This window comes from Nuphar pumila, chromosome 8 (assembly GCF_984573655.1).
Source record: "Nuphar pumila chromosome 8, dmNupPumi1.hap1.1, whole genome shotgun sequence".
NCBI classification, from domain to species: Eukaryota; Viridiplantae; Streptophyta; class Magnoliopsida; order Nymphaeales; family Nymphaeaceae; genus Nuphar; species Nuphar pumila.
In genome coordinates this window covers 24,928,979-24,940,995 of record NC_143256.1, presented here as the reverse complement: position 1 = coordinate 24,940,995, position 12,017 = coordinate 24,928,979, and positions in this window count along the sequence as shown.

Below are 12,017 nucleotides of genomic sequence, written 5' to 3'. Positions count from 1 at the left end.
AGCAGATGACACATGTCTCCCTCCTATTTTTCTCAGAAAAGTAGATGACACATGTCATCTCCAGCTTCCTTCAGAAAAAGTAGAAGACACATGTCACTCTCTGCTTTCTTCAGAAAAAACAAGTGACACATGTCACCCTCTGCTCTTCTCAGAAAAAGCAAGGGACACGTGTCTCTCTCTGCTTTCTTCAGAAAAAGCAAGTGACACATGTCACTTTCAGCCTCCTTCAGAAAAAGCAACAATTCAAATATTCAAACTCCAGGCTGAGGTGGCGCAAATCCTGAAGTCTCCTCCCTAAATTCATTTTTTGAGATGGTGCCATGTGTCCCTTTCCCTCCCTCTTGCCACATGGCATTGTAGGAGCCACCCTGAGGTGGCGCCACATGTCCACCCTTCATTCCTCCAGGGCCAACCTCCATTTAAAATTCAAATCCCCCTCTGAGGTGGCGCCATCTGAAGAACCTCCTCCAGCAAGCTGACACTTGTCAGGTATGGAACCATCCTGGACCGCCACATGTCCAGATCTCCTTTCATTAGAAAAAAGTAGAATTCAAACTCCTCTGAGGTGGCACCTTCTGAGCCCACTGCTCTGTTCTTCTGGTGAATCATCCGAAGCCCGGATCGAAGGACGAACGAAGCTCGTGATAGCCGCCCCTTTCAAGAGCTTCTACGCTGTGTAACAAAGCAAGGTGTGATTGTATGTGTGATTTCCTCAATTCTTTATATTTCCCAATGTTTTCCAACTCATTAGGCCTTTTTCAAAATATCTTTTTTTTCCACAAGATCTTTTTTTCTCAAACCCTGGATGATTTTCTCAAATATCCCATTTCTTTCAAAACTCCAGGTGATTTTCCATTCTACCTTTTCACTGGATCTTGAATTTCCAGCTGCATTTTTATCCTGCCTGCAATTTTCCAAAATCATATGTTTTCTCTCATTGGATTTTCAATCCTTTTTGCAAAATTCTTCATCTTATTTTCCTTATGCATACCTTGATTATTATGGTGGAAATTGTTTACCCACTTGCCTTCTCCTTATTCTAAATCCATTTGCGAATTTTTTTTCCAAGAGATATCTCTTTCCTTCAAAATGGTATTTTTCCTCGTGGTTGACGACCTCACCTAGGTAACAAGGCACATTTTCCGTTGTTATTTCTCTTACAAAGGATGACAACACAATTGTCGTGACTTCAGCGACGACTCCATCCCTAGTAATGGGATATTCTTCCAATTGTCCACCATATAATTTTCTTCCCAATCCAAAAATTTCCTCAGAGTCTAATCAAGACTTTATCCTGCAGAGAGCCTTCGCAGCATTTGATGGTTCAGACAAGGTCAGGGAAGACGACCACACCAATTCAGCGTATCAGCTACTCATCAACATCAGAAGGAGAGATGAATTCACCAAAGTCAGACAAAGACCAAGAGCAACCAGAAGATGACGGTATAGATCCTCAGATGTACGCGATGTTTCAGAAAATGATGGAGAGGATGATGAGTGAGCAGGCTGGCACCAGCTCAGACAAAAATCCATTCAGTCAGAAAATTAGAGATCGTGTGGCCAATAAATCAACCAAGGAGCATGTTCAAGATACTTCGGACGAAGAAGAATCAGCAGATGATACCGAGGAAGAATGTGAGATCATTCATGGAGCAACTCGCAAACCAAAGGGCCAAGCAATAGAAAAACCGCTTCAAGCACAGTTAAAAGAAATGGCCAAGATAGTCAAAGATCTACAGGTTCGGGATAAGGGCAAGAAAGTCTTCACTAGCGAGGACTTCTATGATAGCCTCGAAGGGGATGAAGATCTGGAGAACCTTCCTTGCAAGTTCATCAAATTCGATGGTTCTGGTGATCCCAAAGCCCATCTCGCCATGTTCTTCGCCGAATGCTCAAAATTCAAGAGAGACAATAGGGCCCTATTTCTCTGTTTTCCTCGTAGCTTAGAAGGCACTGCCGCCAAGTGGTACTCCGAGCATATCAATCCAATCGAGCTACGAGAATTCGATAAGGTGGTCAATCTATTCATCGAGCAATTTCTGTCCAATACTGAAGCGCTACCAACGTTAAATCACCTCTGTAATCTAAAGCAGGGAGATAGTGAAAAAGCCAAGGGCTTCATTCGCAGATGGAGAGAGACCTGCAACAAAATGAGGGATCCTATATCAGAGAGGCATGCTTTATCGCTGATCCTGAACAACTTCTCACAACCTTTGAGAAGTCTTATCTCCACCTCGCCTTCCAAGTCTTTTATAGAGATTACCGAACGAGCCGAGTGGCTCGAGATGGGGTTGGAGAATGGTGTCTACGATGGTATCACCCTCGTCAAGAACAATCTAGATCCAAAGAAAAAGGCAAATTTCACCTCCTCCGCCAATATCAGCCGCAATGATAACAAAAGTAGTAAGGGCAACCATGCGGATCGAGAGGAAAGACAGAATAGCAAGCTATCTCAGCCCAACTTTCCACAAAAGGAAAAGATAAAGCATGAAGGTTGGAGTAGTGATCGAGTGTTCACTTTTCTCAAACAAACACTCGAAGAAGCCCTTGAATTCATGCTGACTAAGAGATTAGTGAAGCTCCCAAAGGCCACAACTCCTCCCACCATCATGGGAAGGTTTAAGAATCAGTTTTGCGAATTCCATCGGGCAGTGGGGCATGACATTGATCATTGTTTTGTCTTCAAAAATATTGTTCAAGATTGCATTGACAAGAGCCTCCTTGCTGAAGCTGAAGAAGAAGACGAACTGGCCATCCTGACCAAGCCTTTCCCAGATCATTCAGAAAATTGATGATGCCAAAGTTTCCTGCTTTCTTCCTTTCGTTTTGCCAGTCACCTCGTAGGGGCAAGTTCGCCCAGTTTTTGCAACCTTTTGGTCGAATGCTTATAAATATGCAGTCTTTTTGTTATCAGTTCTGCTTATCAATAAAATGTCAATTTTCTTCATCCAATACTTCTTTCTTTTTCCCCATTAGGGCACCTGTTTTCGTTTTGAAGAATCTTCTTTGCCCATTCTTTTCAAGACGAGGGGCAATTTATGAGAGAAATGAAATTACCTATGAGGGTTTTTCAAAAGTCGTGAAATTTTTGAAAATTTTCTATAAACATCTTCGTTATGATCACCCCAAAAGTTTAATATTTCGGTTCAATCTTTTTCAAAATTCAACCATCGCGGTGATCTTCTTTTCTTAAATTGGTTTTGAACCATTATCTTTTGAAATCAACCCTTGTGTTGATTTTCTTTCCAAAATTATTGTTAAACCAAGTTGTTTTCAAAATCAACCCTCATGATGATCTCTCTTCAAAATCAACCCTCGTGTTGATTCCCCTTTCAAAGATCAGCTCTCACGCTGATCATTCTTTAAAATCAACCTTGTAGTTGATTTCCTTTCCCAAAATGATTCCTCACTTGCAAAATAACATTTCCCTTTTACTTTAAAGATCCCATGTGCAAACACTTTCTCACTTCTCATTTTGCTCTTATCATTTCAAAGGGATAATATAATTTTTTTTCCTTTCCTCGATTTTTAAGCATCAAAAAAATTTGCCAATAGTTTGGCACCATTTTATTTGCGACTCCTTCCTTTTCATAAATATGTCTCTTGTAAGGAACGATCTTGAGGACGTCTCTCAATCAAGAAGCATGTCACCTTATTCCTCGATTATCCTTCTCTGTATTCAAAATTTTCCTCCCTAGTTACACTGGGGCATTTTTTTTAAAAATCTATCTTTACCTCAAAACATTCTGTAGGCAGGCAGGATAAACCAACTTCTCATTTTGCATGCACCCACTTGCATTAATTTTGCATTCATTTACATTTCATGTGCATTTGCATTTCATTTTGCATCAATTCTGCGTCCATTTTCATTTCCCTTCAGGTTAAGCGATAAACCTGAGTTTTCCCCTTCAGGTTAAGGGATAAACCTGAGATTTTCCCTTCAGGTTAAGGGATAAACCTGAATCATTTTCCATGATTTTTCAATTTTTATTCATATCCCCGTTCAGGATAAGGGGTTAATCCTGAAAATCAGACCACATACATCTAAATATGATGGTCTTTTTCATTGCAAGTCAAGTAATCCAGTCCTCGAACTGGCCATTCTCAAAACTTTCAATCCCAGCTCTCGCGCTATCAATTTTCAAAAATTCAATCTTCTGATTAAAGATTTTCCTTTGAGATTCGAGCCTTGACTCGAACTTTCCTGCTTTCCTTCGAAGATTTGAGTTTTAACTCAAGTTTTCTTTCCTTCAAAATCTAAACTTTCCAGTTTCCTTTTGAGATTCGGGCCTTGACTCGAACTTTCCAGCTTTCCTTTGAAGATTTGAGTTTTAACTCAAGTGTTCTTTCCTTCAAAATCTGAACTTCCCAGTTTCCTTTTGAGATTCGAGCCCTGACTCAAACTTTCCTGCTTTCTTTCGAAGATTTGAGTTTTAACTCAAGTTTTCTTTCCTTCAAAATCTGAACTTCTCAGTTTTCCTTTGAGATTCGAGCCCCGACTCGAACTTTCCCACTTTCCTTTGAATATTTGAGTTTCGACTCAAAAATCTGAATTGGCCTAGTTTTTCCTTTGAAGATTTGGGTTTCGACCCAAACTTTATCTCCTTAGAAACCAAACTTCCTAGCTTTCCTTCGAAGGCTCGAGTTTCGACTCGAATCTTCCATCTTTCCTTGTAAAACCTGAGTCCTGATTCAAATGGTATTTCAAAACCAACTTTTGAGTTAGGCTTACCTTCAAAATCCAGCCTTATGTCAGGACTTACCTTCAAAATTGAGTACCATCGTCAGGGATGTGTCAACTCGGATGTCAAGCGATCTCTTTTACTAAGGATTTCAAGAACACTTTGTCAATCAATTATCTGTTGATTTCAGAATTTTATTGCATAAATCTTTACCTCAGTTTACCTTCAGTATTACTTTCAAAAAGGCAAAGCTTTTGTGAAGAAGGATTCAAAATCCAAATTCTTTCTATTGGCCAACCAAAAGGATGAAGGATAAATCCTTGATATGGCCAGAAAAGAAGATTCAATGTTTTGCAAAGCCATAGATGATTGATATTGATCGCAGTCAATGGCACATCTCTAAAGATTATTCTTGTAAAGACGAGGCAGTGGAAATATCCTGAGCGCTAGAAAAAAAGAGAATTCATCCAAGCCCTGTCTCCTCAAAATTACCTAAGCTGCAATTAAATATCCGCAAAAGGGATCTCTCACTTGTCGTCAAGATGAAGGCAAATTAAGCGAATAGACCCCCGGGGCCAAAGAAGATTTGAAACATCTCCAAGATGACGGAGTTTGTGACGGATCCTTCCAGGGAAAGTCCAAAGCACTGTCGAGATGAAGGCAGATGCGATGAACCTCCCGACAATCCCTAAAAGATATTTAATTTCAGCTATTACCCAAAGATCTCCAAGCCAATGAGCCAATATCATCTACATGACCCCTGAGACAAAGAAGGATCGAAACATCTCCAAGTTGACGGAGTTTGTGACGTACCCTTTTCAAAAAGAGAGCAAGAGAGGAAAAAGAAAGAGAGAAAAAAATCAGAACACCTCCAAAATGAAGGAGAATGTAGCAAAAACCCAAGAGAGCCAAAAAGAGTGCATAAAGACTATCATGAGAGAAGTCCTCAGGATATCAAACTGCCAGATCTATCAAGAATCCTCTTTAAATTTGTGAAATTCTATTATCAATACTCTTTCATCAACTGCTTTCACAATAGTAAATTCTCTTTCATGTTCATATCAAGGAAATTGATAGCTTCCTTGAAGAAGGTCAATCGCAAGTAATTTGGATTCCCAATCTCGATTCTATGAAGTGAATCTCGTTTGGAGGTAATACTTCAGGTAGAAAAGAAGGAATATTTTCACAACAATGAGCATCATTTTCAATTACTTTGAATCAACAACAAATTCTCAACATTTTGACAATATTTTCTAGCTATCCTGACGTTAAGTGAGAGCTTGAGGTCCATATTAATGCATCTTGACCCCTTCGAGAGATTTTCCTTTGTCATCTTTCACATTGTTGAAAGATTAGCCTTATCTCCGAAAGGATAGCCTTTTTCATCTTTCACGTTGTTGAAAGATTAGCCTTCTTTCCGAATGGATTACCTTTTATCATCTTTCGCATTGTCGAAAGAATCACCTTGTTCCTTTGGATCGCCTTTATCATCTTTCGCATTGTCGAAAGAATCGCCTTGTTCCTTTGGATCACCTTTATCATCTTTCGCATTGTCGAAAGAATCGCCTTATGCCTTTGGATTACCTTTGTCATCTTTCACATTGTTGAAAGATTAGCCTTATCTCCGAAAGGATAGCCTTTTTCATCTTTCACGTTGTTGAAAGATTAGCCTTCTTTCCGAATGGATTACCTTTTATCATCTTTCGCATTGTTGAAAGAATCGCCTTATGCCTTTGGATTACCTTTGTCATCTTTCACATTGTTGAAAGATTAGCCTTATCTTCGAAAGGATAGCCTTTTTCATCTTTCACGTTGTTGAAAGATTAGCCTTCTTTCCGAATGGATTACCTTTTATCATCTTTCGCATTGTCGAAAGAATCACCTTGTTCCTCTGGATTGCCTTATCATCTTTCGCGTTGTCGAGAGAATCGCCTTGTTCCTTTGGATTGCCTTTGTCATCTTTCGCGTTGTCGAAAGAATTGCCTTGTTCCTTTGGATTGCCTTATCATCTTTCGCGTTGTCGAAAGAATCGCCTTATTCCTTTGGATCGCCTTATCATCTTTCGCGTTGTCGAAAGAATCACCTTATTCCTTTGGATTGCCTTTTGTCATCTTTCGCGCTGTCGAAAGAATCGCCTTGTTCCTTTGGATTACCCTTATCATCTTTCGCGTTGTCGAAAGAATCGCCTTATTTCTTTGGATTGCCTTATCATCTTTCGCGTTTTCGAAAGAATCACCTTATTCCTTTGGATTACCTTTTGTCATCTTTCGCGTTGTCGCAAGAATCGCCTTGTTCCTTTGGATTACCTTTGTCATCTTTCGCGTTGTCGAAAGAATTGCCTTGTTCCTTTGGATTGCCTTATCATCTTTCGCATTGTCGAAAGAATCGCCTTGTTCCTTTGGATTACCCTTATCATCTTTTGCGTTGTCGAAAGAATCGCCTTGTTCCTTTGGATTGCCTTATCATCTTTCGCATTGTCGAAAGAATCACCTTATTTCTTTGGATTACCTTTTGTCATCTTTCGCGTTGTCGAAAGAATCGCCTTATTCCTTTGGATTGCCTTATCATCTTTCGCGTTGTCGAAAGAATCACCTTATTCCTTTGGATTGCCTTTTGTCATCTTTCGCGTTGTCGAGAGAATCGCCTTATTCCTTTGGATTACCTTTGTCGTCTTTCGCGTTGTCAAAAGAATCGCCTTTCTCCTTTGGATCACCTTTGTCATCTTTCGCGTTGTCGAAAGAATCGCCTTATTCCTTTGGATCACCTTATTCATCTTTCGTGTTGTCGAAAGAATCGCCTTGTTCCTCTGGATTACCTTTTTCATCTTTCGCGTTGTCGAAAGAGTCACCTTACTCCTTACCTTATTCATATTTCACACTGATGAAAAATTCACCGGATCATCTTGATCATCTTCCAAAATTGCCTCTTACAATTCCATTTCCGTCGCCTCGTTCCATCTTCAAGAAAAGTTGTCTTATTCACCTTCCAATATTCCAACTTCCGCCCAATCAGGATAAGGGTATAAACCTGAGCCTCATTCAAAGAGGTATTCCATTTTTCGCCCGATTAGGATAAGGGTACAAACCTGAGCCTCATTCAAAGAGGTATTCCATTTTCCGTCCGATCAGGATAAGGGTATAAACCTGAGCCTCATTCGATGAGGTATTCCATTTCCCACCCGATCAAGATAAGGGTACAAACCTGAGCCTCATTCAAGGAGGTATTTCATCTTCCGCCCGATCAGGTTAAGGGTATAAACTTGAGTCTCATTTCTATGAGATATCTCATTCCCCAATCTGGTCAAGGGTTAAAACCTGAGCTTCGTTCCATGCGAGGTATTTCTGTCCCATCCAGGTTAAGGGCAAAAACCTGAACTTCGCTCTCATAGAGCAAAACTTTCTTCTCCATTCTCCATTTCATATCTACCATCTTCCTCGGGCTAATTTCCTCACACCCAATCAGATCCTTCTAACTGGGGCATTTTTTTATATATATAGCCCAAATTTGGTGTGTTTTTCTTTGCCACTAAGCTCAGCCACGAGCTGGCTTAGTAGCAAAGAGGGGCATCTGTAAACACCCCAAATTTTCACTCACCTCCCCAACATTCCCACTAAGCATCAGCATCCAGCCTCTGAAATCGACAGAGGGCAAAATGGTCATTTTTTGAGCCCGGACCTTACGGAAGTCTAAATTTCATCTGCAACTCTCAAAATTTCTCTATTTTTAACTCAGATGTTCAAAATTTTATCCCTGACAGAAGACAGGAATCCCCAAGTCTTGGTTCAAGATTATATTGCATAAGACATGACATTGCATATCATTGCATGAGCATCTCATATCACTGCACTGCACAACATGTCATTTCGAGGTCCAGAACTCTTGATTTCAAAATTTTCAATCCAGATTCGAGTTTCAACTCTTTCCAAAATTGATTTCAAAACCCTGGGTCTTCAAAATTATCAATTCTTCCCATTTTACCCCCAAGACTTTGAATTTCAAAATATTTCCTCAGGAAAACGATCTGGATAGTTTTCAATATGGATTTCAACCACTTCACCTCAGATTTTGCCCTTTTGACAATTTCAAATATCTTCCTTTTACAAAATTGCCCTACAGAGGCCAACTCTTTTCAAAAATTTCTGTTTTATCAATTAGTCCAGATTTTATGAAAATGCCAAAAAGAGGTTGTTGTCTTATCCTTATTTCAATAAAGAAGCAATATGGGACCCACACTGAGGTGGTGTCACATAAGCTTTTCTTTTGAAAAACTTGAATTTTGAAAAACCCAAAAATATAGGAGCCTTGTCCCCTGGATTGGCGCCACTTGTCCTTTCTCTCTCCTCCCATTTACCTACCATGTGTCAGCATAGGGTTCACCTAGAGGTGGCGCCACATGTCACCTTCTCTCTTTTGCCATCCTTTGACACGTGTCAGTGTGGGGCCACCTTAAGATGCCGCCACATGTCATTAGACATCCTCTTCATTTTATGCCACGTGTCAATGTCTACCATCTTCACCCTGTGCCATGTGTCATTCCAAGGTCACCATGAGATGCCACGTGTCATGTGTTGTTCTGTTCAAAAAAAGTAGAACTTGTCTCCCCTAAGGTGGCACCATTTGAATTATGTCTCCTGCAAGTGACACATGTCACTCTCTCCTTTCCTCAGGAAAAGCAAGCGACACGTGTCAATCTCTGCTCCTTTCAGAAAAAGCAGATGACACATGTCTCCCTCCTATTTTCTCAGAAAAGTAGATGACACATGTCATCTCCAGCTTCCTTCAGAAAAAGTAGAAGACACATGTCACTCTTTGCTTTCTTCAGAAAAAGCAAGTGACACATGTCACCCTCTGCTCTTCTCAGAAAAAGCAAGGGACACGTGTCTCTCTCTGCTTTCTTTAAAAAAAGCAAGTGACACATGTCACTTTCTACCTCCTTCAGAAAAAGCAACAATTCAAATATTCAAACTCCAGGCTGAGGTGGCGCAAATCCTGAAGTCTCCTCCCTAAATTCATTTTTTGAGATGGTGCCACGTGTCCCTTTCCCTCCCTCTTGCCACATGGCATTGTAGGAGCCACCCTGAGGTGGCGCCACATGTCCACCCTCCATTCCTTCAAGGCCAACCTCCATTTAAAATTCAAATCCCCCTCTAAGGTGGCGCCATCTAAAGAACCTCCTCCAGCAAGCTGACACTTGTCAGGTATGGAACCATCCTGGACCACCACATGTCCAGATCTCCTTTCATTAGAAAAAGTAGAATTCAAACTCTTCTGAGGTGGCACCTTCTGAGCCCACTGCTCTGTTCTTCTGACACGTGTCAAACACCTTTTGAGGTGGCGGCATTCCAGAGCTCCCACTTGGCTTCATTTTTATTTTTATTTTATTTAAAATAAAAGTAGCCCACCATGAGGTGGCGCCACCTGAGGGCTCCCTACAAAAGGCAAATTTTGAATTTCAAACCCCAGGTAGCACCCTCTGAGGTGGCGCCATCTGGGAGCTTCCTGCAGAGAAAATCAAGCAGACCCAAATTTTGAAAAATTTCAAATCCTGCTGAGGTGTCTCACCCACAAATTTCCTATTTTATTTTCTAAAAAAAAACAAAATAGCACCCCTGAGATGGCGCCACATGGAGGGATTAGATTGAGCCTGTTTGAAATTCAAATTTTTCAGAAAAATTCTATAAAAACAAGGGCTCACGCCCAGCCTAGGAGACCATTTTTTGAGAGCTTCTTTTGGACTTTGAAATTCAACCTAGAGTGCCTTCAGAACACGATTTTGAACCTTGGAATTCACGCCCCCCTTGGGCTCAGTGGAGAAGGTGCAGTGAAGTTCGTGCAGTGGCCAAGTCGATTCAAGCATAGGTCGATTTTGGTGAATCATCCGAAGTCCGAATCGAAGGACGAACGAAGCTCGTGATAGCCGCCCCTTTCAAGAGCTTCTACGCTGCATAACAAAGCAAGGTGCACCTCTTTTCCTCTTGATTTGATTTCATAATTCGATTCGGGAGTCGTTTGAAGAAAGAGCTCATCCGAGAGATGGATTGAGCTATTCTCATAAAACGACATATATAAAAATACATGATTATGATTCCTTGATGATTTTAGCATTCATGCATTTAGCTAGATTTAATTTGCATTTTATTTCATCAATTTAGCATGTTTCATGAATTAATTAGGATTAGTTTAGCATTTATTTCAATTCTGCTCATTTTCAGTAGTTCTCTGTTTTTGTCAGTCAGTCCACACGTTATTTCATGCATGTAATTTTTATTAAAAATTTCGAAAAAATCAAGGAATGCGCCCTTAGGTATCCCTAGAAATGTGCAAAAAATTCGGAAGCATTTGAATTCGTTTACTGTGGTAAACGTTCAAAAAGGTAAGGCGGGTTTTACTACTCGGGATGCATTTTAAAATATCTTTTTCGACTTGTAAAATCGATATCTCTCTCATGGGAGATCCAATTTTCAATACAAAAGATGTTCTGAACTCGGGAGGATGTCTAGTTGTTAACCGGATTTTATCAGAGTTTTCTTTTTTTTTTATATATCTGACAAAATCCGAGAGTTGGGGACATGTGTCAGAGCCGGATTTGGGCCTCTGAGACTTTGGATCGACTTAGGTCGACGAGTTCTCTTTGGGTATTGTTCCAAATCCAAAACTGTAAAAAGTCAATGTTATGTTCGAGATGTCTTCTGTTTGCAGCTAAAATCTTGTGATTTTTAGAACAGTTGTGATACCTATTTCGGATTTTTTTTGTCAGTCCCCTGTTTTGCCACATTTGTCTGTTCTGTCAATTTAGGAATGAAAAGTTATATTTTTATCCATGTTTATGTTGATCAAATGCCAAAGTCATGAACATTAAAGTTGTCCATGTAGGTGTCGTGAGTAGCTCTGTTAAATATCAGAAATTTCCATAGCTGTTTTATATTTTTTTAGCATTTTATATTAAATTAGGTCAATTTTGCCTCCATCAAAACCAAATCCTTGTTACCGAACTCACCATGGCTCAAATTCTGAGGCTGTAAAAACAAAAAATGTTCCATTTCGGGAAATATATCAGAAGTTTTCATGGTGTAAATATTGCATTATCATATTAAGCATTGCATTTTGTTCGGGTCCATAGGCAAAATCCACCCTTTTTAGGACTTTCTTTAAATTTTAGCATTCAAATCATATCATTTCGTGATTTTTAGCATTCTAGGCTGTTTATCAGAGTAGGTAAATGCTTCATACCGAATTTGGTATAATTTAGAATTCATTTGAGGCTTGATTTAGCCATAATATCAAAACAGGGCCCCGCGGGACCCTGATCCAAGCGAAACACAAGCGAAATTCATC